This window comes from Pteropus medius, unplaced genomic scaffold, assembly GCF_902729225.1.
Source record: "Pteropus medius unplaced genomic scaffold, Ma_sr-lr_union100, whole genome shotgun sequence".
In the NCBI taxonomy this organism is placed as follows: Eukaryota; Metazoa; Chordata; class Mammalia; order Chiroptera; family Pteropodidae; genus Pteropus; species Pteropus medius.
Genome location: NW_024344434.1, coordinates 1 through 25,281, shown reverse-complemented (window position 1 = coordinate 25,281; position 25,281 = coordinate 1). Strand labels below are relative to the sequence as shown.

The 25,281-nt window shown below is 45.5% G+C and overlaps 1 long non-coding RNA gene across 4 annotated transcripts; it reads right to left on the bottom strand.

The window, feature by feature from the left end:
* Positions 1 to 1,157: 1,157 nt before the first annotated feature.
* LOC120610345 (uncharacterized) lies at positions 1,158 to 8,616 on the bottom strand. Of its 4 annotated transcripts, XR_005654917.1 has the most exons (4): positions 8,180 to 8,616; positions 3,686 to 5,416; positions 2,294 to 2,346; positions 1,158 to 1,310 (listed from the first exon to the last, which is right to left on the bottom strand). It is a non-coding gene; the product is annotated as an uncharacterized LOC120610345 (long non-coding RNA). The 4 variants fall into 4 exon arrangements; XR_005654916.1 differs by having other exon boundaries at positions 1,158 to 2,346; XR_005654918.1 differs by lacking the exon at positions 2,294 to 2,346.
* Positions 8,617 to 25,281: the final 16,665 nt, after the last annotated feature.

The window sequence follows — 25,281 nt, the reverse complement described above, 5'->3', positions numbered from 1 at the left end:
ATGTGATTTTGCTAAACATTCCAAATTTCCCTCTCTAGGGGTCTTCCGTTTTGCATTTCCACCAGCAATGTTTGAGAATGTCTGTTTCCCTGCAGCCTTACTGTCATAGTATATTGTTAAGCTTTGAGTTTTTTCAGTCTGCCAGGTGAGAAATGCTATCTTGGTCCAGTTTTAATTTCTATGTATCCCAATACAACTTAGCAAAAAGCACATCTTTCACGCACTCATTCATGATGCCACCTTTATCAAAATTAAAATTTCCATACATAGTGTAGGTCTATTTCTGGATTTTGTATTCCATTTCATTGGTCTGTCTTTTTTAGTCACTCATCAATGCCAAGTTGTTTTAATTATAAAGGCTTTATGTTTCAATGTCTGATAGGACTGCCTGCCCCCACCCCCTCCAACAATTGCTTTTCTTTTTCATGGTTTTTTTCTGGTTATTTTCTGGCTTCACCTAAATGAACTTTATAATTGTTAACTTATCTAGTTCTGTTATCCCTGCCCCAAGAAAAGATGGTATTTTTATTTGAATTGCAATAATTTACACATTAACCTAGAAAGAGCTAACTCCTTTGGGATGCTAAATCTTCCTAACCAAGGACACATATCTTTCCATTTGTTCAAGTCCACTCTCCTGTGTTTTGTGTTTTATGGTTTTTCCCATACAGATTTTGGATATATCTTTATTTTTAAATTTTGATGGTTTATTCTTTCTTTTTCTTTGCTATTATAATCTTTGTTATCTTCCATTTTATCTTCTCATAAGTTTTGCTTATCTACATGAAAACTTTTTATTTGTATGTTAATTTATGGAGAAAATCTACTATCCAATACACCCACGTGGGCTAGTCTTAGCTACTCACCTCACCAACTCTGGCCTTCATGAACCAGGTTCCTGTTTCCACATTTCGGACGCCCTCCACTATGAGACCTGACAGGGGGCCCCCCAAACTATCTCTTTCTTCAAATTTTTCAAAGGCAGTGGGACCCTGCCTCTCTCCAGCTGATTTCTGGCAAAACAAGGCTCACCAAATAACCCAGGCACAAACTTCTGACACCAAAAATTTAAAAAAACAAGTTGAAACATTGATAAAATAATAGATCACAGAAGAGGTGTCAAAGGAGAGAAATTACACACATTTGGGGAAGATTAGGTTTTAAACGTTCTTTTAATGCAGTTCATAAGTGACTTCCACATTATCTTCCTTCTGCTGGATACAATGAATGGAATGCATAGAACCCAAGGAAATGAATGTCTTAGAATCTGGTTATCTTCCACACTGTTCTCTATTGCTTCCTGGTAACTCCTAAAAGAAGTGACAAATTCAAGTTACATTTCATATACTATGAGCAGGGAGTGGCTATCCCTAAGATCAATTTGTAGGTCAATTCAGTATCTTATAATAGTTTTATCATATTTTAATTAGTTGTCTTTAATAATTTCTTTTAAACTGTCTTCAAATAATGTCTTTCATTATTATGTGATTGGTGAGAACTACTGATATGTCTTAGACTCAGTGGCTGTGAGATGATGCTGTCTATTTCAGGTGGGTTAAGAACTCCACAACATATCTTGAAAAAAGTTCTTGAGAGGACTGGCCCTGTTGGGGAGAAAGCCTGAAAAACACTCACTAGCTCTCTAAGCCCTGCTGATTTTGCCACCTCCACTCCCATCCCAAAGATGGCTGCACTAAATGTCCCATGTTCTTCCTCCTTCCTTTTTCAACCTGTCCTGGACATGGCAAGTGCCTTCAGAGCTTACTACTCTAAGCTGACACAGGGGCCTGTGGGAGTATCACCCAGCTGGGACTAGCAGGTGGAGGAAGGGAAGGGCTGTATCTCATTCATCTTTTTATCCCTAAAATGCATGGAACACGGTAGGAGCTCAACAAGGACAAATTAATGTAAGAATGCATGAATGCATTCATGTATGCATGCATGAATGAATTCATTTGCCAGGATTTTGGTCCTTCAGCACTTGAATCTCTCCCAGCTGTGTCCTCTAGGAAAAAGGTTTTCACTGGTTGCTTCTGTGGGGAGGGATTCCTAACATCTTCCAACTGCACACACCCACCATGTGCGTCTCCCCATTGCATTATGCGACAACATTGTCTGGGGGAGGGATGCAGATTTGGGCTGCACGTTAGAAAATGCTTGTTGGTCTTTGACCTGCCTGACATTCTCTTTGTGCGCTTGTCCCCTAGAAGTGCCCCCTCAGGTGCCATCTTTATGTTTCTTACCCCTTCTATATAAACTTGTTCTTTGGAAAAAATCGGATAAATTTACTCACAGCAGTGAGGAGTATCCTCTAGGAAATTTCTCTGTGAGTCCTCCCAAGCGTATCTGCACCGTGGTAACAGACACAGACTGAAATCATAGGAGTGGCTCTAAACTTTACAACATTATTGATCCCAGAGATCCCAGAGATACTGGGATGGAGGGGAGGGGAGACTGAGGCCATTTCAGGAGCCCTAAAATTTTAATACATGATCAATCCATCGCAGGGGATTGGCCCTTCTCTTTCTGATGCCCTCACTGTCTCTCCTCCTTGGTCTCTGACTGGCTGTTTTGTCTACCACCAGCTCCCTTTAGCACAGACCACTCCTCACTTAGGATGTCATTTTGTGTCCTTTAATTGTGGCCAAATTTGTGTATCTCTTGATGAGAATGTGGAATCCTTGAGGTTAGGGACTGGGTCTCTCACTTCTTCCTAACGTTCCTAAGTGCTTGCTACTGGGCTTTGTAGCCAAGCCACAACACACCTGGTGGGCTAGTCTTCCTGGTGTCTTGCGTTAGCTTTGTGTGACCATTTCCAAAAACAGCCACAGCACCATCTCAGCCCCCACGTGCTCTTCAGATATATATATCTATCACATTTTTCTTTATCTATTCATCTGATGATGTACATTTAGACTGTTTCCATACCTTGGTTATCGTGGATAATGTTGCAATGAACATGCGAGTGCAGGTATCTCTTTGAAATCTTGGTTTGAATTTTTTGGATATATACCCAGAAGTGGGATGGCTAGATTATATTCTATTTTTAATTTTTTGAGGAAGCTCCATACTGTTTTCCGTAATGGCAAAACCATTTTACATTCCAGCCAGCAGTGTACAGGATTCCAATTTTTCCACAACCTCACCAACATTTATCTTTTCTTTTTTGAGAGTAGACATTCTAACAGATGTGAGGTGACATATCATTGTGATTTTGATTTGCATTTCCCTCAAGATTAGCAATGTCAAGCATCTTTTCATATATGTGTTAGCCATTTGTATTTCTTCTTTGGAGAAATATCTATTCAAATCCTTTGCCCATTTTTAAATCAGGTCATTTTCTTTCTTTCTTTTTTTTGCTATTGAGTTTTAGGAGTTCCTTACATATTTTGGAAATTAACCCCTTATCAGATGTATGGTTTACAAATAATTGCCTCCCATTCCACAGGATGCCTTTTCACTCTGCTGATTGTTTATTTTGCTGTGCAGAAGACTTTTAGTTTACTGTAGTTCCATTGGTCTAATTTTTTCTTTTGTTGTCTGTCCTTCATTCCTTCCTCACATCAGTGCAACCTCACAGGAAGGCCTTCCCTGGGCCCACCACCCCTGCCTCCCATGCTAACACAGGTCACCAATCATAAGGTCTTAGAGAACTCTATTTCTTCTTCACCCAGTTTGTACTTACATATTTGTTTGTGGTTATCAATGAAACATTAAGTTTCATGAAGGGAAGGATCCCATCAGTCTCTCTCATTGTGGTGTTATGTAACTTAACACAGTGTCTGGCGCACAGAAAGCTGCTGATGGAATGGACTGAGACTAGCCCAAATTCATACATTTAGTATTAGATCTGGGACTAGGAACTGGTGTCCCAATGCTCAGATGAAGGCTTTCTCTGCTATTCCAGTTTGCCTCTGCTCCAAACCTTCTGTTGTTTTTTTCCAGAGCCCATGCTTCTGATCATCTAGAGATTAAGGCATGGTGTCTACTACAGCCTCTCCTCAAACCAAAAACATTCCGTCTTCAACTCGACAGTCACTTTCTTGCCAAAATAAGCCAGGAATGGTTATGGGAGTGCCTGGATTCCAGCAGGAGTTTAGCTGGTCTGAGAAGGAAAACAGAGAAAAAGGAAATATCCCAAAATGTTGATTTGTTTAAACTTCTTCACAAACTTAACAACACAAGGAAACCAACATAGACAAGCTTGTAATGAAGTAATCAGCCGACACTGCTAATATTCCAGTAACATGAAATGATTCCCCACATTTCCTGGGGTAGATATGAATAGGGTCATTAAAATATGGCCAAGGAAGGGAGGGACAGTTTACTTTTTCTGTCTCCTTAGAGTCTGTGTTCTGAAAACTCAGCAGGAATTTAAACAAATAGCATGAAGGAATGGTGCATCCGATCATATTTTAAGAAAAAGCCCCTTTCAAACTTCTCTTCCCTTTAATAAATACATTGGCTTCTACAAGTTTTGCTTCTTAAAAACCCTGAAGTTTCCCAGCCCCCAATCTGAAGATCCTATTTGAGAAAAACAAAATTAGCATTAAATTACTCTACTATTGTCCTGCACATTTTTTTTTTCTAGGTCAAGAAAATATTGTTGCTTCTTTCATATAAATGAAGGTAAGGAGGAGGGAAGGAAGGAAGATAATAGGTAATGGGGATCATAATAGTTCTTTTTTGATTAAAAAGTGAAAAATAAAGTTAAGGAGACTCAGTAGTGTATGGAGCTACTGACAAGGAAGTACATCAGTAAAATGGGCCTGTGAAGGTCACACCCTCACAGGCAGAGTAGAATCAAGTCTCTGAGCCTTTGGTTCCTCTGCATTCCAGATAAAATGCAACTGTAGGAAGAGGGGTTGAGGGAGAGATGCTCCCATCACCCTGTACTGGGTGAATTTGGTTGAACTAACTGTACAGCTTACTGAAACTCAGGGAGGATGGTAGTTCAGTGCTCTGCCCTTGGGTAAGTTACTTAACTTCTTTAAGCCTGTTTTCTCATCTTGTAAATCTGGGTATTAGAGAACCTACCTCGCATAGGTTAAATAATATAAAAGAAATAAAATGTGTCACTAGCACATAGTAAGTGCTCCACAAGCATTTGGAAGAAAAATTTTAAAAATTCTCTCATGAAGCAGTCATGGAGAGGTTGGTGGTGGCCCCTGAGGGTTTGGGGGACACTTTGGCCAGCTGTCCCACACGCTTCTCTAAGCCAGGCAGCTCAATTCTTAGCTGCGGTGCGGCCTGAGGGCCCAGGGCTTGTCACTTGGCTTGCTGAAGCAAGTTCTTTCACACACACCCCCATACACACTTTGGCCCGAAAATTCAGCGAGGTTTTTTCTTCCTTCTTCCTTTGTTGTTGTTAGGTTCTGATTACTTCCATCTGGCTGCCGCAGCTCGAGTGGAGTCTCTAAAAACAAAACAAAACAAAACCCTCCCTAAAACACACACATGCATCAACGCTAGAAGGCTGCTTTGCTTCTCGTCAACCTGCGCTCAGATGGCGACACGCGCGAGCCGCGGCCGGGGGTGCCGGCAGGACCCCCGGCACCTGCGAGCGCTGCTGGCTGGAGAAGGTCCACACAGAGCCGGGGTCCTCCTCCTTCCCCCTGTCCCCGGCTTCCGCCCTGGCGCCCCGAGAAGCGGGCGCACTGAGAGCAGCGACCCGGGCATCTCCCGGTGGAGGGGAAGAGGGAGGTGGAGAGGGAGGGTGATTTCAGAGATTGAAAACAGAGCAGTTCCTGCGCCTCAGCTCCGGTGCTCATCTGACTTGAGTTAGCGACCGCCTCCCCACCCCCACCCCCACCCCCACCCCCACCCCGCGCCTAAAAAAAGTGTTGGAGATTGGCGCATTCTTTCGCTCTCTGCTTGAACTTTCTTCGTAGGTGTGCTTTCTCTCCTCGGGGCTGAGGAGGAGCGTCCTCGGCCTCCTCCTCGCCTCCGGGTCCCCGGGTCTCCCGGGTTCCCTGGGGCGGGTTAGCGCGGCGCGGGCGGGTGCGCAGTGCTGGGTGTGCTGCAGCCGTGCGCGCGGGGGCGCTGCGCCGTCCGGGCGGCGCCGGGATTGCGGGAGTGCCGGAGCTCGCCAGCCGAGGCAGTACGGCTCCGCGGACTTTTTTTCAAACTCCCATCAATGAGACTTCGAGGAGGAGTGGGAGGCGGCGGCGGACGCGGAGGCAGGCTAGGAGGAGCCGGAGGAGCTGGAGGAAGGAGCGCGAGTCGCGCGGCGCGCCGGAGCCTCGGAGAGCTGCCCACCCGCCGGCAGTAGGGGCGGTCCAGCCCCCTCTCGCCTTTCGGTTCCCTCCCCTGGCCCGCCCCGCCCCGCCCCGGCCGGACCGAGACACACGGCAGCACGCGGCGCGTCGCCAAGTTGGGATGGGGGTTCGCAGCCACCGCCCAGCGCCCGAGAGGCCACCTGCGTGCTAGAGGCAAACTTTTGTCTCCCTCGGTAAAGTTGCATTGGGTTCTTTTGCTTGCTTTTCGTTGAGAAGTGCCTCCTATCTTGGCCGATCCCGAGCCGGCTCTGACGCTGTGCGGTCCTGGAGGGTCCCTCGGCTGGGTATTCGCGCCACGGCGCGGGGATGGGGGCACCAAAGAGAGGGAACCTGGGTACTAGTGGGACGGCCCCACTTAGGGTTTTGGCTAAGGCGGGCGGCGAAATAAGCGGGGAGTCCCGGGACTAGGAACTCGTGGTCTGGGAGCGATTTTGCATCTCCCTTCCTACCTGGGGGAAAGAGCCTCCCTTCTACCGGTGCACAGCCGGGCCAGCCCCCGCCTGGTCTCCACCACGCCCGAACCGGGAGCTGTTCTTAAGGGAGGTGGGGGTTAGCACCGGAGGCTGGGATGCTGTGAGGCTCCGGGAGGTCGGCAGTCGGAGTGTGTCTTAGGGGAGTGTGCTGTGTGTGGAGGGGCTGCAGCCAGCCACTTGTAAACTTCTAACTGCACTTCTCCGCACGACGCGTCCCGGAGCCTGCCTTTCTTTCTTCCTCGCTCCTTCCTCCCCCTCATCAGGCCCTGTCGCCTCTTCCCCCTCGGTCAGGCTCTCCTCTTCGACCCCCCTCCTCGCTTCCCTCCTCCACCTCCTCCCTCTCCACCCCACAATCCTCTTGAAATCACGCCCAGCTTCCCAAATGCACAATCCTCGCGTGGTCCTTGTGCCCCCCCCTCACTTTTATCCCCACCCACTCATCATTCCGCAACCCCCGCTCCAGTCAATCTCTCAACAGAGTATATTTGCTGAGGAATTTGAAAAAATCCACTACTGCAGCAGCGATCTGTGTGTGATGGATGGGGAGAGGCGCGGAGATAGTTGGGCGCCAATCCTATTAAGGGTTTAGGGAAGGGAGCGTTTTCCCCGGACGGGGGCGGAGGGGGGACGGGTATTGGGGGTAGGGAGGAGAGGAGGAAGGAGCGTGTGCTTGTGTGTGAGTGAGAGTGCGCCCACCGCGTCGGGGAGCTGGAAATCCACCCAACTCAGCGCCTTTTCAGCCCAGCAGGAATTGCTGTCATTTCCTCGGAAACCCGACTTTTACTGGGTGAAGAGATCGGGATAGAGCCGCGCGCTTCGCCCCGGTGACCGGCGGCAGAGGCGCTCGCGGGCCTTGGCTCCCCGACCCGGGTGCTTCTCCCCACTCCCCCTCTCTTTTGTATAATTTTTATGTGGCTTTCAGAGTTGATCTCGACTGGAGCAGTAGACCTTTCTCTAGCGTGTGGTGCGGTTCCCGGGGGTCTTAGGCGCTCCTCTTGTCTCCCGCTCGGACAGCGCGCTCGGTGCACCGCCTCTGGCGCGGGCTTTGCTGCCCGGTGGCCGCGGCCGAGTCCTGGAACCGCTCCCGCCGCCTTCGCCGGGCGTGTGAAGGTTTAATCCCGACGGCTTCAGATAAAGGGAGCAGTTGTAAAACGCTCATATGCTGTTTGCAGATGAGGCTCTGGGGGATGTTGGAGAATTTGAAAGTAAACGTTTCCCTCGCAAGCGGCATAAAATAGTGTTTAAACAAATATTGTATTGGCATGCTCAGGGGGCTCGGTGCCAAAAAGTAAAGTAAATAAACTGTGAAATCCAAAATATACAGCGGTGGAAAGCGGGGCAATAGGCGGGCTAGTCGCAAGTCCCCTGATGATGTCTGTTTGTTCTAGCCACCTCACTTAGAAGGCCCCTCTCCGCCCATTTCCTTACCTTGGCTGGGAGTGCCCTTTTCTCTTCCTGCTGTCGGAGGCAGGCCTCCCCTGCCTGGCAGCGGCCTTGCAGTTGTTTAGTACGGAGGAAATTCATTGTGTGGCTACCTGGGCTGGTCTCCCAGGGGAGGAGAAGGAACCCTGGCTATACCTGGCTTTGAGTTTTGATGCTTTCTAGGCTTTTCCCAGCTTCTGATCTGCCGTGAGGCAGTAATTCTAGACTGTAGAATCTAGACCAGGCAGATACCTCCCCTCAAGGGCCTCCCTCTTTCTTGATCCTCTGACCTCTTTTCTCCCTCCTCTTTCTTCATGTTGTCTTGCTTTCATTTTCCTAGACTTGCAGCTTCTCCCTCCCACAGCTGAGGGTTAACAGGAAATCGTGCTCTTCCAGATTTAAATTCCTCTCCAACCCAGACATAGGGAAAGTTGTCACTTGTCTGAGAGTTTCAAAGTTAGTTATATTTTGTGAAATGTAGGGTGATTTTGTGTTTCTCCTCTGCTTTGAGAAATATACTTCTTTCGTGAGGTTATTTAGCGATTCTGGGGCGTGGGGATGTAAACTAATGCAGGAAGATCCCATTTGAAGTGAGGAGCCCGCTGCCCAGGAGATAGCCCTCAGGTAAACCGCTGTCCCTTGGTCTGGCATCTGAGTGAGAGACTGGTCAGGGCAGTCTATTTGTAAAGTCATTGGGTGCAAATGAGAATGAGAGGGGAGAAACATTCCCAAATCAGGGCCAGGCTTACCCAGGAACAAAGTGGGACAGTTAGAGACGTTTTCATTCTTCCTGGTAATTTTTTGCGGGGAATTTGCACAGGGTTCAGATTCTTTTGGCAAAGCCTCTCAAACTGCTCCCAAACTCACATTGACCCTGGCCGTGGCCTTGGAGGGAATCTTGACTTGGCCCACCTTGAAGTGTGTGTGTGTAGAGTTAGATGAGGCCCTTCTGGCCAGACAGATGGAGTGCCACTCCACTTTCTCAGGGATGCTCTAGCCCACTTGTGGGAGAACATAGAACAGAGGACATCTTTTGAGTTTCCCGGTCAGAAGAGGGGCCCACAGGGCCGCTAGTCAGCTGCTCATTGCCTGGCTTCGGGGGGCTTGGGAGCTGTATACTGTAGCTGGCTTGTTTGCACTGCAGACTGAAAAATACACAAATACTTCATGCTTTTTGTACTCCCACAAGTGCCCTGTACACAGTGCAGCTTGTAGGGCTGGATTAGCAAACCAAGGGATTCAGCAGGCAGGCAGACAAAATTGGATATTTGCCTAATAAACACCCTTCTTCCAGCAGGGCCTGGGGGTGTGGGGGACACTAGAGACTTCACCTCACAGATGCCAGCAATTCCCTTTAAATGAGACCTGGAGGTTGTGTGCACTTTGAAAGCCTGTGTGACCCCTACACACGTGGCTGGCTTGTTAAAGCTCAAAACCCAAGTCCTGTATCCTTGTGTATTCTAGGGGTAGGGCAGCTTGTCTTTTCCTGGCGAAAGTGTGTGTTCAGCAGGGCTTCCTTCATCTGAGTGACGCTCACGCTCACTCATGACACTGGCCCGAGGGAGGTAGAGCAAACCAGCCTTGCTTTTTTAGGTTGGGGGGTGGTTTCTACCTGTGCCAGGGCCTGTTTCCTGGTGCATGAGTGCTGCTAAGCCAGGTGAACCTCGGGTGGACAGCTGCAGCTGTTCTCACTGGGCTCCAGCCCTTTGAAAAGGAACCCTGGGGAAGCAGTTCCCCTTTCTTCTTTTCAATAAGTGTCAGCAGCATGGACAAATGAAACACACGAAGAATGCCAAAGAGAGAAACTGTATTCTGATTCCAGAAAATTCAGAGAGGCCAAATAGGTGATTATACCAGCAAGCAGAATATGAAGCAATTTCAGTGAACAAGGCTCACAGCTTCTAAAGACCTCAGGAGGAAAGCCGCTCTGCGACTGTTTCTTCAGGCTTGTTTAAAAGCTGATTGGGAAAGGGTCATTTAACGTTGGTGTTTGGTAGTGTCCTTTGGTAAAGAGCAACAGCTTTGTGGTTTTCAAATAAATGTGTGACACCGGATTCATTATTACTCACTTTCTCTAAAATTAATTTGACTGTTTGCTGTGGAATATAAAGGATTTAAGAAAATAAGTTACTGATCATTGTTTTAATATTCTCAAGGTGACCAAAACATTCTGACCCTACAAAGCTAATATTTAAAGCCCAGGGAAAATACACCGATGATAACAACATATTTTCTGCATAGTTAGTATCTTATTTACCCCAGTTCCTTCATCAACAAAAGCATCCTCAAAAATCCTGTGTGTGTTCCGAGTCCAATTTCTTTTATACGAATGGGGGAAAATAACTAATTTAAGATGTGACCAAAGAGTACATATTAAACTGTTTTTGAGATTTTGGATTAAGTTGAATAAGTTAATGTGGTTTTGTGTGTGTGTGCATATGTGTTAAAAAAAAAAAAAACCCAGGTTGCTGGGCAGAGTGTTTTTAACTGTGAGTGCCCAGTTTCATTCATTAGCATAAGAAAAAAGTTGTAGTGCATTTACTATTGTCTTGAATGAAGAGTTTCAGCAAAGGGAAGGGAAGCCGCAAAGGAGTGATGGTCCATTGAGATTCGTCAGCGGCCCCGGCTTGTCATCTGCCTCTGAAATCTGTGATCGGATATCACTTTTATCTCGCTTTTCCATTCTATGGCCTTTTTCACACGTTCACTTTTGTCAGGGTTTATTGATTATGTTTTTTTCTCTGCAAATCTGTGGAAAATTTAATGAACCAAAAACAGCAGTGAAATAAAGGGGACTTTTTATTCATTAGCACAGGATTGATTTCCCCCCTTGGGCTGAGGGCCCCTGGCCGCCTGCAAACAGGAGAGAGGAGGGTGGGTGGCCCTGCTGCAGGCAGAGGCGGGGCTTCTCCAGACCCTCGGCCTCACTGCAGACCAGCACTGGCTCAGCACATGGACCCTTGTCCCCACTGAACATTACAGCTTGCCCACGATGTCTGTTCCCAGCCAGCCTTAGGCTACCATGCTGCAGATCCCAGCCATATCCAGCAGGATCCTGGCTTAATGGGTGCTCTCTCTCTCTCTCTCCCTCTCTCTCTTTTCCCCTTTTTTCCTCTCCTCTCCGCCTCTCCTCTTCTCTCTCTCTCCCCTCCTCCCCCCCTCCCCCCTCCCCAACCTTACAGACCATTTGAGTGCTTCGGCCTTCCCTGGGACACAGTTAAGTATCTCCCTTACCCCAGCCCCAGCTCTCAAACCCATAATTAAGCAAAGCCCCTGGTGTGATTACGCTGCTTTGCTGACTCTGCAGGGTTTGGAGCTGCTTCCCTCTATGAAACAGGGTGAACTCTTGCTCTTTCAAGAGGCTTTCGGGGCATCCTGTGGTATCTGTCTTTCTCTTCCCCCCTCCTCTTCTTTCTCCCTTCTCTTTCCTTTTTGTCTTTTTTTCTTTCCCCATTTTTGTCCCCTTCCACCCTGTCTCTTTCCTCCCTTCTATCTTTTCTTTCCTATTCCTAATGTCTCCCTCTCCGACTCTTTCCTTTTGCATTTTTTTAAATTTCTCTCCCTCTCTCTCTTTCTCCCCTCCTCCTTTGTTTCTCTTTCCAGTCTCCTTTCTCGTCTTTTCCTCTCTCTTTCTGCTCCCCTCTTCTGTCTCACCTTTCCCTTTCTCTCCGGCTCCTCCGCTCCGTTCTCTTCTGCCTCCCTTCCCCTCCGTCATCAGCCCTGAGGAGGACTGGTCCACGAGGCCAGGATGTGGAGGTGTGGAGGCGGGTGCCTGGCCCATGGACCGTGACTGTGCCCGGGGAGCGCTTCGTGCCCCGATTGCCGGTGCCCCGATTGCCCACGCACCGGCCGCGCCGCGTCCCTCCCACCTGCCTGCCGGCCTGGTCTGTGTCACCCGAACAATGGCCACATTGTCCCGGCTACGCACTGGCAGCCTCTGGCGAGTGGCAGCAGGCAGGACCTTGCTCGTGGCAAGTCGGGAAGAAAGCCAGCGGGCCAGATCCAGAGCGGCTCGCGCCAATGCCTTTGTCGCCAGGGGAGAGACTCGGAGCTGGTCTCAGCGTCCCTGCAGGGAGCAGTCCTCAGGACCCTGTGGTCAACTGGGAAAGGCGCCTTTTCCAAAAGGTGCCCCAGCCATGGACTGCAGCTGACTCCCCTCCCCCTTCCGACTGGCTCACCCTCCCCCTTACCCGGAGAAGGGGTTTCGAGTTTAGTTTACAGTTTGCAGAGTGAATTGAGAACATTTCACCAGAGCAGAGAGAGAGAGGGGCCAAGTTACCAAACTTTTCGTGGCGTCAGAAACTTTTCCTGCAAGGCACACGCGAGACTGTAGCCAGGAAGGCCTCCTTTTGCTCTGTCCCTACTCCAAAGGCTGGAAAGGAATGGTAGCTTCTTAAAATAGTACACCCTCCCCTGCTCCCCATTCGTCTTGACCTGTAGGGATTGGAGACCTCTTAGCGCTCAGAAAAAGAAAGATCTTTGAATGCTTAGGATGTTAAAAGAGCATCTTTCCGAGGTCCAAGCAGATGCTTAGCAATGCTTCTTTGTGTGGTGGACAATGCAATAAGTCAGCCCGACTTTTGAGCCACATTTACAAGGAACTGTAAGAGCCGCTCAAGTACACTTGTGCTAAGTTGAATTGATTGAAATTTAATGGCGGTTAGTGGCGATGAATGGTAATGATTTTCCAGCGTATCTTTGGCATACTTGACATTAATAACTGGAGTGTGTGTGTGTACTTGCACCGAGAGCCTGCCACACACGTGAGGCAGTAGCATTATTCATCTTCCCAGATGCCAGTCCTTCGCCTGCTTCCTCTCCTCAAATCCTTTTCCTTCTTACCATAATTCAGTTGTTCAGATGATTTAAAAAAAAAAAAAAAGAAGAGGAAGAAAGAGAAAAATCTTTCTCCGCTGAGCACGTACATCATGTCAACATAATTTTGAGCTCATGATTTTTTCAATTCCTACATAAATCAGCTTCTAATATACAGAATATGATGAATTTGTTTTAGCTGCCATCATGAATTAATGTTATGCAAATAGAAGCTTTGCAGGTGAAATGATTTACTTAATAATTTCAACTTCTAATATTTAAACTCATTCATTACGTTGGGAGTTTAAAAAAAAACAAGTCCATATTTTTCAACCTGAGATGGAGAGATTAGTACTGCAAGTATTTTCAGTGTAGGCAGACCCTGATGGCCAGAAAACAGCTCTTAATTTGTTGATTCTTTAAGAATCTACAGTTCACCAAAAAAGTGGCTTAAGAAGCAGGGGATAGAAGTCTTACCAAGTCTGGGGGTGATCACAAATACATTTAAATAATTATAACGTGACTGTCCAAGTACCATATCTTGTGGGACTGAACCAGCTCCACTTTGGGAACGAAGGAAAGCTTTGCTTTGAACTTGTCTTGAAGGATGAGTGTGACTGAGCCAGGGGGTGGATGGTGAAGGGGCTCTGATGCCCTATCTCCAACTTTGTTTGTCATTTGCTAGTCAAGATTGTCCTAAGAGCGAGTCATTTAGACCTGCCTATGAAAGTGTAGAAAGGTGGGAATCCCCATCCCCCATGCCCCTGCCATAACTACTGGGAAGACTTTCTTATATATATACAATGCTTTTAGGCTGTGTTTCTCTGGAAGAAGTTGAAGAAGAGAGTATGAGTGATAGATGAATGCACTGTGAAGAGAAATAAGGCTGAACCTCTTGGAGGTTATCCTCAGGGAGAGAGAGACCGGTCATTCAAGAGCTTTTCCTCTCTCTGTAAGGAGGGGCTGGCAAACGAGATCTCTCAGGTCCTCCAGCTTAAAATCCTAGGAGTCAGCACCCCCTGCCTCTTTCAGCCCTCTCAGTCAGGGTGGGAGGATCAGAGTCTGGAAGAAGTGTGAGATTTTGTTATTCATTGCCTCTGTTTCTGGGGACAAGTGTAGTGAGGCACCTCTGAAGGAATGTGCCCTGCCTTCTGCTGCCAAGTCACTCTCCGAAGCCAGCTATAGTGCTCAGGGCACCTCCAGATGTGGTCACAGGGTGAGCACGGATGGGGTGGACTTGGGGACATCGGAGGGGGCGGAGGAAGAGCTCTTGGCCTGTGATGGCCTTTTCACACTTTCCTGAAGGCTACGGATAAGTTGAAGGGAGTGCCAACACATAAATATGTCTTGGATCTCTGAAGATAAGGATAGAGTTTTGATTTTATTTCTCCAAAAATTGAGGTCATCTCAGTCTGATGACAGGTTGAAGGCGCATCACTCAGACATTTCTGCCGACAGTGGTGGGTTGTACTGTGGTGATACATTGTGTGTCCAGGCAGTGACAGCGTACTTAGGGCTGCCCTCGCTGTCTGTGCAGATCAAGGTGAGGGGACGTCTCTGGTGTTCACAGGCTGAGGGTATGTATGCATAGCCTGTTTATATAAGGAAAGAAGAAATCTGACTTAGCCATTATGCAAGCAGGAGTTTTCAAGTATGCTCATGGTAGGATAGAACAAGGTGGTAGGGTTCGAATGTAATTCAGATGTTTTCATCTGTGTATCATTTTACCTATATGATATAGTATGTTAGTTTACTCTTCCTGTTAAGTGTGAATGTGGGTTGTGTGATAGGTATCTTTATGTTGATACACATATATATCAGAAAGTCTTTTAATTGCCAGATCTCTTTATGAATTAGAATTTTTTTCTTCTCCCGAGAAGCACTTATACAAAAAAGAGAAATAGCATAAGAGAATGGAGTCAGAACTGGGAATGAGTTAGAGGCAAAGCTGAGAATAAGGCCTCAAGCATCTCTACGTGGGGTTTCTGGGGCTCCTGGTTGGGATTCAGGTAGGAAGCTTGTTAAATATGCAGATTCTCAGGCCCCAGCAAGAACCCACTGAATGAGAATTCCTGTGGAGCGGACCCTGAAATCTGCATAATATTAAAGGTTTTTAGGGTGGGTCGATGAGGATTAATGTTTTCTTCCTGTGATGTCCCTCAGTTCCTTTGTGCTTTTCTCATTAACAAAGAGATTATTAGCACTCGCATTTCTAAAGCTGATGGACAATCCAGGATTGGCGTCAGCAGATTGCAAGACCATTCAGCTGCCTGGTCAGCTATTGCTGGATGGAGGTTGTGGCAAACAAACTAGAATCAAGTTGCTTCTGTTCCAGGACATCACAGAGAAGTGGGCTCTCTTTCGTGGTGCAGTTGCCAAGATCATCACGTGACTTTGCTGTGAAAGATCGCCTTCAGGCCCTGGAGAAACCAGAGAGTAGTGAGTTTATGAAATCAGCACCTTAGTTTATATGCCATGAGTTCTGGCCTGAGGGTCCCTTGGATGGCTCCTTTCTCTTTTCCAATATAAGAAACTGTGTGTGCTGATATCATGATGACTGTCTCCTGATTCACGGCTAGAAAGCAGACCCTCTTTGGTTCCAGTTTGGTATATCACAGTTTGAGCAGGTTTTTTGGCAGTTCGATCCGCATTGAGGTTGGGCTGAAGGGCCCGCCTGTAGTGTTTTTAAGAGTTCCCTAAGAAGGGTAGGAAGAAAGTACTCTGGCAGGAGTGGGCTTACAGAGGGAGAAGCTGGTGTGACTCTCAGAGATGTTGCATCATCTCCACGTTTGCCTGGGCGGTGGGAGGCGGAGCCCTGAGCTGAGCCAGATTTGCTGACACCCAAACCAGGACCTTCTCCTGCAGTTGGCTTCTGGGTGCTGCTCTGGGAGCGTCTGGTCTGCCACATGGGAAAGCCAGGGCTGTTTGTTCCCCAGGGGACATTTGCCAGTGTCTGGAGACAATTTTGGTTGTCACAGCTGGGAGGTTGTTACTGGCATCTAGTGGATAGAGGCCAAGGGTGCTGCTCAACACTGTCCAGTTTACAGGGCAGCCCTCACGACAAAGAATTATCCAGCCTCAGATGTTATCAGTGCTGCCATTGACAAACGCTGGGTGGAGGTCACCAGTAAGCTTCCTCTCTCGACCATGACACAACAGGACTCTGTCATGGGGTTTCCTCTTCTAGCTGGGGCTGTCAACTCAGGCAGCAGTGCCCTTTCCACACCTCATTCTCATATCAGGCTGGCAATCTTAAGCCTTCTTTCCTGTGCTCTGAATTTGAAACAGTGTGGCAGTTGCCATCATGAGGAATTCCTTGTGCAATCCATCAGCCAATCATCTAGCACTTACTGGAACATATGTTTTGTGCCCAGCACTTATTAAGATCACTGCCTATGCTCACACCTTGCTAACTTGGTTAACAGCCAGAGGCCTCCGAAATCTCAGCAGGTTTCTCAGGTGTGCATCTTCCTCCGTTATTCTCCATGCCTGGCAGAGAGGCTGCTGTAGGAAAGCCATGAATTGGCCAGCGTGACCTCAAAAGGCAGCTGCCTAGGAATGTCAGCCAGGAGCAGGAATTGCCCCAAATTGTTTTCTGAGAGAACCTGGGTATATCTGTTTTCCTTGCCCAGGCTGATAAATTCCTACCTTACAATGAATTTTGTACCAGCCTTCTGCTGGCAGCTACTAGTCAGGGATTTCAGGTTCCTGGGTCAGGATAACGAAAAGCCTAGGGATTGGGGCCTTGGGCAGTGGCTCATTTATTTAACCAGACAGTTGTGCTTGAGCAGTTGGGAGGGCCTTCTCCAGGAGAGGGCCAAACTGGATCTCCAGAAAGGGGACTTTGCCCATGGAGGGGGAGGGGAAGGAGAAGGAAGAGAGGTCCAGACAAAGGAACTCGGGCAATTGATGGACAGAATGTGGCATTTCTGGAACCTCCAGGGGATCAGTGTTACCTGGAGGGTGAAGTGTGAGGGTCCAGCAGTCTGCAGAGGGGCCCTTTATGAGTGCCTGGCGATACCTCGAAAGGAAGGCTTTGTGATTCCAAGGAAGGCTCTGCCAACTTACCGTCATCTGTGGTCTATGTATAGATCATGGGACATAAACACTCAGCGGGCCCAGGTTCCTTCTGGGGCTGGAAAGTTTGGGATTTTGATATACAGCAAAGTGATCATCGGCTTTACCTTTTCATTTTCCCCCTCTTCGGTTTGGCCTGACCCAGTTTCTCAAGTTCTTTTCTGCCAAGTGGGCCAGGCACAACTGTGGAAAAGAGGGAATTTCTTGCAAATATGCACATACCTCTTTTCATCCTGCTAACTCTTGCTCATCTGTAGATAAGGGGTATGGTGTCTGTCTCCCAACTATTCCCAACCCGCTCCTTAAAGATAATTCTCTCTTGGGCCTGTTGGAGGGGACAGCGTGTGGAAAATGGAAGAAATGATGAACCTGGTTATCAGAACACTCTCTACTGTGATCCTCAGGAATACCTTTAGGGACCAAAGGGTAGTAGTAGTCATCCATCCATCCATCCATCCATCCATCCATCCATCCATCCATCCATCTAGCCATCTAGCCATCCATGCATCCATCTTCCACCCATTGACTACAGGGATTTTAAAGGCCTTTGCTTTGGCATACCCTTCCTCTCCTAACCATGAAACCTATAACTCAAGCGTCACCTCCTCCATGGAGTCCTTCCTGCCTCAGACCTAGGTCTCACTTGTCCATGGGATTTTCCTTGCTTATAACAATCAATAATATTGTCTTGCCATTGTTTGTTTATTTGTGCTTAGTAAATGTTTGTTGATAAATGAATTCTGGGAAATTTTTCAATGGGAAAAAAATGGCATTCGTTTAATTTCTTTTGACAGTTTTCTTAAGAAATATGAGCCAGCCAGTCTTCAGATTGGCCTCCTTAATTTGAGAGAGCAAGAGCAATTGTTTATAAAATGATTAATTTGTGATATAGCAGCGCCGTATTTTTATATAATCTAAACATGTATTATAGTTCATTTGGACCCCATACATTATCTCTGTGTACAATATTTTTATACCCACTTTGAAGGGTTTTTAGGTGGGAAAAGCATTTGAGCCCTGCCATTCTGTGTGACCCAGCTTGGTATCTGTTTGGTGCTCTGGCCGATGCACCTGAAGGTGACTGTCCAGTTGCAAGACTCTTTGGCGAGGCAGAGTCTGTGCTCACCAGAACCTGGACACCTTTATGCCCTTGTCTCTGACCGAAAAAGGCATCATTCCTTATCAGGGAGAGTTTCTAAGAGGTGCCTGACTTTTTGTCACATCTCAGATCAATAAGACACCTTTGGTACCTTAACTTCATGCTTCCAGAAGCTTCCCTGGCCCTGAGAGTGATGACTCAGTGCTGCTTCTCCCCTGCCATGCTTTCCAAAGTGTAGCTCTCTTGTTAGATCCCTCCAGAAGTCAAGTCAGTGGCTGTGCTCTCTAGTTATTGGATCTGCTCAAGGTTGGAGATAGTTGCTGGTCAGAGAAGAGATGCATGCTTCATGAGGCTGCTGATCATGTGGCTCGCACAGGGCCAGCCCCCTACAGCTGCTCAGTGGGCATTCTGCTGGATAGGACAGCTTGAGTGAGGCTCCCTAACTCAAAATTGTCCTATTCTCATCTTTATCCCTTCTTAGGGATCCCCCCAAACATTACAATAACAGATTTGTTATCCTAGATTAAAAAAAAAAATTTGTGTTATAGTCTACTTAATTCTAGTCTTCATCTTTCCATTAATATTTATTCCCCTTCTCTCCATATTTTACAGATGTGAGATTGTATGGTTTATAGTTTGCATTCTGTAATTTTTACTTAGTATTTCTTGGTAAGCATCTGCTTTTGGCTCAGTCAAAATGTGTTTGTTAATTCCTCTATTTTGGACATAAAATTGTTATTTTTTTCACTATCATAAGTAATTCTTCTAAAAATACCTTTGTATATAAATATTCTTATTATTAGTATAGATTATTAGTATACTTTTTTTAATTTTAAAAACAAAACATCATTTGTTAAGTAATTATGAAAAGAGATTTTTTTTTTAAAAAAAAGAGATTTTAAAAGAAGAAAGTAAAAGTCACCATGGCCTCAAGCCCACATTCCTGGGTTCTCTAGGGGGAACCCCTTAGCCTCTTGGTGGATGTCCTTTTAGATTTTTCCTGTTTATGTTTACTAATGTTTTCCACACTCATAGGATCATATCACACGGTTGTTTTGTAATCTGCTTTTTTCATTTACCATCACTTGTTCTGTGTATGTTTTCCCAAGATGTAAATCTTTGTAACTGATCACATTCTTTGGCTAAATTTATTGAGGTAAAATTCCCAAAGGTGGAGTCATGTTTATGACTCTTTACTCATATTTCTAGGCTAGTGGTTAAAAAATGTAATTGCCCCAGCAGAGGGCAGCCCATGAAGCCAGCTTTTTTTCTGATACAAACCTAACACGGATAAAAAAGTTGAAACATTCAGAAATGTGTAATGTGGAGTAAGAAGGTCCCCCCAAATCCTGTCCCTAGAGGTAACCACTGATAACAGGCACGTGTGTGTTTTCCAGCATTTCTCAGTTGACATAGACCAATATTTTATCATTTGTTTTTACACAAGTGGATCATACTACATTTGTGTTCAGCAGCTTGCTTTCTCTGTGTTCCCTTAGCAGTACGCCTTGGCTCTCTTTCCTGTAGAGCAACCTACTTCATTTTATTTTTCACTTATTTTTAATTTTGAATTATGCTTATTTACTTATTGAATAGTACCATATTCATATGGTGAATAATTTCAAATAGAAGGTCATATATACATATATGTAGAGCCTTCCTATCATTGCTGTAGCCCAGCCACCCACACCATTCTCTCAGAACCTATTAGTAATATAGTTTTTGTGTGTATCCTTCCAGAAATAAGTTTTATGCAAATAGAATGAAAATGAATATATAGTGTTTTTTTCTTTTTATACTCAAATGGAAGCATAATGTAGAACTTGTCTTGTAACCTACTCTTTTCACTCTTTACTCCATTTGAGCATGTAAAGATTGTCTTCATTCTTTATGTTAGGGAGGGTATCCCATTGTGTGATTATACCAGAGTTTACTTATCCAGTCCCTGTTGATGGACACTTGCCATTATAAACAGTGTTGAATTGAATAACGTAATGTCATTTCACATACATGAGTATATAAATCCCTGGAAATGAAATTTCTGGGTTAAGGGTGAGAGTTTGGTAATCTGGATTGATACTGTGGAATCGCGTTCCAGAGGAATTTACATTCCCACGAGCAGTTTATGAGAGTGCCTGTTTCCCCACATTCACTCCAACGGTATGATTGTTAAATATTTTGATTTTTGCAAACCTGCTAGTTGGAAGAAAAACTACATCTCAGTAGGGTTTTTTAATGTAAAATTTGATAAGTTTTGACTTAACGTATGCAAACTATTACCACAATCAAGATAGTGAACATATCCGTCATGCCCAGAAGTTTTCTCCTGCCCCTTTGTGATCTGTCCCTCCCACCTTCTCACCCTCCCCAGGCAACCACTGATCTGCTTTCTCTCACTGTCGATGAGTTTGCATTTTCTAAATTGATGGAACCATATAAGGTGTACTCTTTTTTCCTTTTATTTCTTTATCTGGCTTTTTTTACTCAACCCAACTATTTCGATTCATCCACACATCTATAGTCCATTCCTTTTTTTTGTTGAATAGTATTCCATCATAGGGATATACTATAATTGGTTTCCCCACATGCCTATTGATGGACATTTGGGTTGTTTCCAATTTTTGGCTATTGCAAATAAGGCTGCTATGAACAGTCATTTATGGACAAGTCAGTATATAGGCATTGGTGTTCTTTTGTGTTGGGTAAATACTGAGGAGTGCAATGTCTGGCTCATATGGTACACATATATGGGTCATGAAGTTAGTATGATTCACTTTTTAAGAAATTATTTAACAAAGTGCATCCTACCATTTTATATTCTCACCAGTGGTAATGACAGTTCCAGTTCCACCACATCCTTGCCAACACTTGGAATGGTCAATCTTGAATTTTAGCTATTTTAATAGGTATATAATGGTACCTCGTTATAGTTTTAATTTGCATTTTCCTAATGAATGATGTCATTCTTCTTCTGGTGTGCTTTATTGCTATCTGCATTTCTTCTTTGGTGAGGTATCTGAACAACTCTTTCTCTTTTTTTACCTTGGGTTGTTTGTTTTTTTATTATTTGGTTTCGAGAATTCTTTATATATTCTAAATACAAGTTCTTTATCAGTTATACACTTTGTAAATATTTTCTCCCAGTCTGTGGCTTATCTTTTCATTCTCTTAACAGTGTTTATTTTAGAATAAAAGATTTTAACTTTGATGAACTCCATTTTATAATTTTTTTTTTTTATAGATCATGCTTTTGGTATTGTACCTAAGAAATCTTTGCCTAAACCAAGGTCGCAAATATTTTCTCTTATGTTTTGTTTTTAGAAGTATTAAAGTTTTAGGCTTTACATTTAGGTCTATGATCCATATTGAGTTAATATGTTAATATTTATATATAGTACAAAATATGGATCAAAGTTATTTATTTGCATATGGCTATCCAATTGCTCCAGTACCATTTTTTGCAAAGATTATTCTTTCTGCGCCAAGTTGCCTTTGTACCTTTATAAAAAACTGTTTTCCATTTATATGTGGGCCTATTTTGGGGCCTATTCCATTGTATTTTCATATAAATTTTAGAATCAGCTTGGCAATTTCTTCAAAAAACCCCACTTTTAAGATTTTGATTGAGATAGTGATGAATATAGATAAATTTAAAGAGAATTGATATCTTAATAATATTGAGTACTCGGCCCCACCAACAAGGTGTGTCTCTTACTTTATTTAGGTTTTCTTTAAATTCTCTCGGCGATGTGTTATGGTTTTTAGTGCGTACATATTATACATCTTTTTTTCAACTTTGTCCTGAGATAATTTTATGCTTTTTGAAGCTATCATAAGTGGTATTTAAAAAATTCAATCTGCTAGTATTTAGAAATATAATTGATTTTTGTGTACTGTTCTATCCTGTTTTGTAGACCTGATCAGATTTTGTATGTAAATGTTTACATCATCTGAGAATAAAGACAGTTTCAATTTTTTCCCTACAACCTGGGGGCATTTTATTTATTTATTTTGCCTTATTTTACTGATTATAGACCCTCCAGTTCAGTGTAGATTAGAGGTGGTGAGAGAGCAGACATCCTTGTCTTGTTATTGATGCCAGATGGGATAATATGGTGAATCACATTGATTGGCTTTAAAGTGTTAAACCAATTCTTTCAGTTTTTACTTCATGTATTTTGAAACGTTCTTGTTAGGTACATAAACATTTAGGACTGATACTCTCTTCGTGAATCCAATCTTTTGTAATTATGAAACGAGTCACAGGTAATAATCTTTGCTCTGGCTACTTTTAAGATTTTCTTTGGTTTGTAGTTGTCATCAGTTTTAGAGCATTCTTAGCCATTATTTCTTTAAATATTTCTTCTTTCCACCCTCTCTTCACCATTTCTCCTTTGAGGACTCGAATTACACGTGTATTAGTCATGTGAAGTTGTCCCACAGATCACATGCTCTTTTCTTTTGTAATTTTTTTCTCTCTGCTTTTCATATTGACTATTTTCTATTGCTGTCTCTTCAAGTTCATGAATCTGCCACTAATCACATCCACTGTATTTTACATCTCCAGAAGTTTGACTGGGTCTTCCTGTGTCTTCTGTTTCACCATTTAATTTTTGAACATGTGGAATATAGTCATAATAACTGTTTTAAGGCTCTTATCTGCAAAATTTAACATCTGTGTCTGTTCTCTGGCTCAGTTTTGATTAATTGATTATTTTTCCATTATGGTTTATATTTTCCTGCCTTTTTTTTTTTTTTTTTTTTTGCATGCCTGGTAATCTTTGATGGGTGCTAGATATGGTACATTTTATCCTTTTATTTTCTTATAAATATTCTTAAGCTTCCTTTGGAACATGATTGATTTACTTGGTTTAATCTTGCTCTTAAGATTTGTTAGATAGAACCAAAGCTCAAGGCTAATTATTCCTCACTATTGAGGCAAAATTCTTGAGTTCTCCACTCAGTGCCCTGTGACTTTTGAGGTTGTCCAGTCTGGCAGGCAGGAATAGGCACTGGCCCTGTGTGTGCTGGGCTCTGTTCTCTCTCATCCTTTCAGCTGGTTCTTTCACTGGCCCTGGGGAAACTGTGCGTGTTGATTATATTCTGCAGTGTTCCAGGGGGAACCCTGCAGGTCTCCGATGTTCTGTCTGTTTAGCTCTCTCCTCTGGCATTCTGTCATGCAAACTCTAGCTGCCCTGGTCTCCCTGGACTTCAGCTCTATCTCCTCAGGTCAAGGAATGCACCAGGTTCCTTAGGTCCCCCTCCCTGCTCTGCAGCCTGGGTCATTCTGGAGCTCACCACCTCATTTGTTTCTGTCTCTCAGGGACCAGTGTCTCTTTGTTGCCTGATGTTCAGTGTCTCGGAAACCGTTGTTTCAAATGTTTTCTCTGGTTATTTGGTGGTTTCGGGTGGGAACCTGTCCCTGTTATTCCATCTTGGCTAGAAGCAGAAAGCTTAATTTGTATTTTTCTCTCCAGAGGGACGTTTCTCATTTTAAATAGTGTCGAGAATTCCACAGTACAGATTGATCTTACCCCCCTGACTGTGCTCATGACCTGACAGGAAAGTCTGGCTTGTCCAGAGGGTGGCTGGGGAAGGGCCTGGTGCTGAGAGGCAGGGCACCTTACCAGTCAGTCATCCTGGCGGGCCCACCCGTTGGGAGCTAGGCCTCTGAGAACATGTGTGTGGGCTGGGGTTGTGTTTTACTTCTAGCACCACACACAATCTCAGCAGTTTGTCCAAGTGCTGTGTGCACAGCCGAGCGTGGGAGCCGCGTCGGGGCAGAAAACCCCAGAGTGCTCGGGCTTGCCAGCAAAGGCATTCGTTCAAGATGTTGTCATGGGGAGAAAGGGGAAAACGGAAGTGGGAAGGGCCTGGTGTGAATCACGCTGGGTGGGGGGCCTGGCTGCAGGGTGCTGGGCTTTGTCTCACCCTCCCCTGTGATGGAGTGCTGATTCCTAGGCACAGATGTTTGGCCTGGGCCTCTGGCCTGCCTGAGTGCTCAAGAGATGGGAAGTCAGGGCTAGGACTAAGGCCCAGGCCCAGGGCTTCCTTTAATATTTGAACTCAACTGAGGCAGTGGAAAATATCTGCTGGGCCTGCGACCTTGGGAAGGGTGGCTGGAGGAGGCCATAAATCATCCAGTAGGCTGGGAGAGCTGCCTCTGCCTTCCATGGCCAAGGAGAGGGCCGTGAGCAGGCTCTGGGGAGCCCACTCACCAAAGACTGGGCCAGGCTACTCTGTGGAGCCAGAAACCCAGAAAGAGAAGCAGAGCAACAGTCAGCAGACCTTAAGATCCCACCCGTGCAGTCTTCTCTTTGTACAGAAGGGGAAGCCTCTGTGCATAAGTGACAGCGGCCTGTGTATGACACACAGCCTCATTCAAGACTGAGGTACTGCTGCTGGCCTTTCCTTTTCTTCAGGAGAGAGGGACATCATTCCTAGGGGCTGGGCCCTTCCTGTGCCCAATCTCCTGTGATTCTTCCTGTCCCCTACCCCACAGGCAGGTCTCTCTCTTTGTTCATAGAGATGCCAGCTGTACGAGGCCACATGGCCAGCAAGTGCAGCTACAGAACTGGAGAGTCCATCATGTTGCACCCCGGAGCGAGAGACTTTGACGGACCCTTCGACTAGTGAGGGGATTCAGTCCTTGGGGCTGCCCCTCTTGGTCCTAGTGGTCCTCCTGTGGCACTCCTCCGTGGGTGCTATTGGGTCAGCCTCGGAAGGGTGGGGTGAGACATTCTCACTGTGACTTTGGCCAAGCCCCTTGCTTCTCTGGGCCTCCATTGCTGCATCTGTCAGGTGAGAGGGATGTGCCAGATTGGCCCAAGGCCCAAACCAACTCTAAGACCTTACGACGGCCCCCTTTGTCCCAGGAGTGGCCTCAAGGTGGGTTCTGAGGAGGGTTTGGGGCCTCCCAGAGGACATCTCCGAGCCTTTGAGAGGATGCCTGGAAGTCTCAACCTTCCAAGGATCAGAAGAGGCAAAGCTTCCTAGGAGAGGGAGGTGGAGTGGACTCCTTCCCTGAGGCCTGAGTGACCTCAGGAGGTGGCGTTAGAAGGTTCGGGGAACTTGTCCCCTTTGGCACTTGTGTGGGGAGGCCTGTCTTTAGCTTATT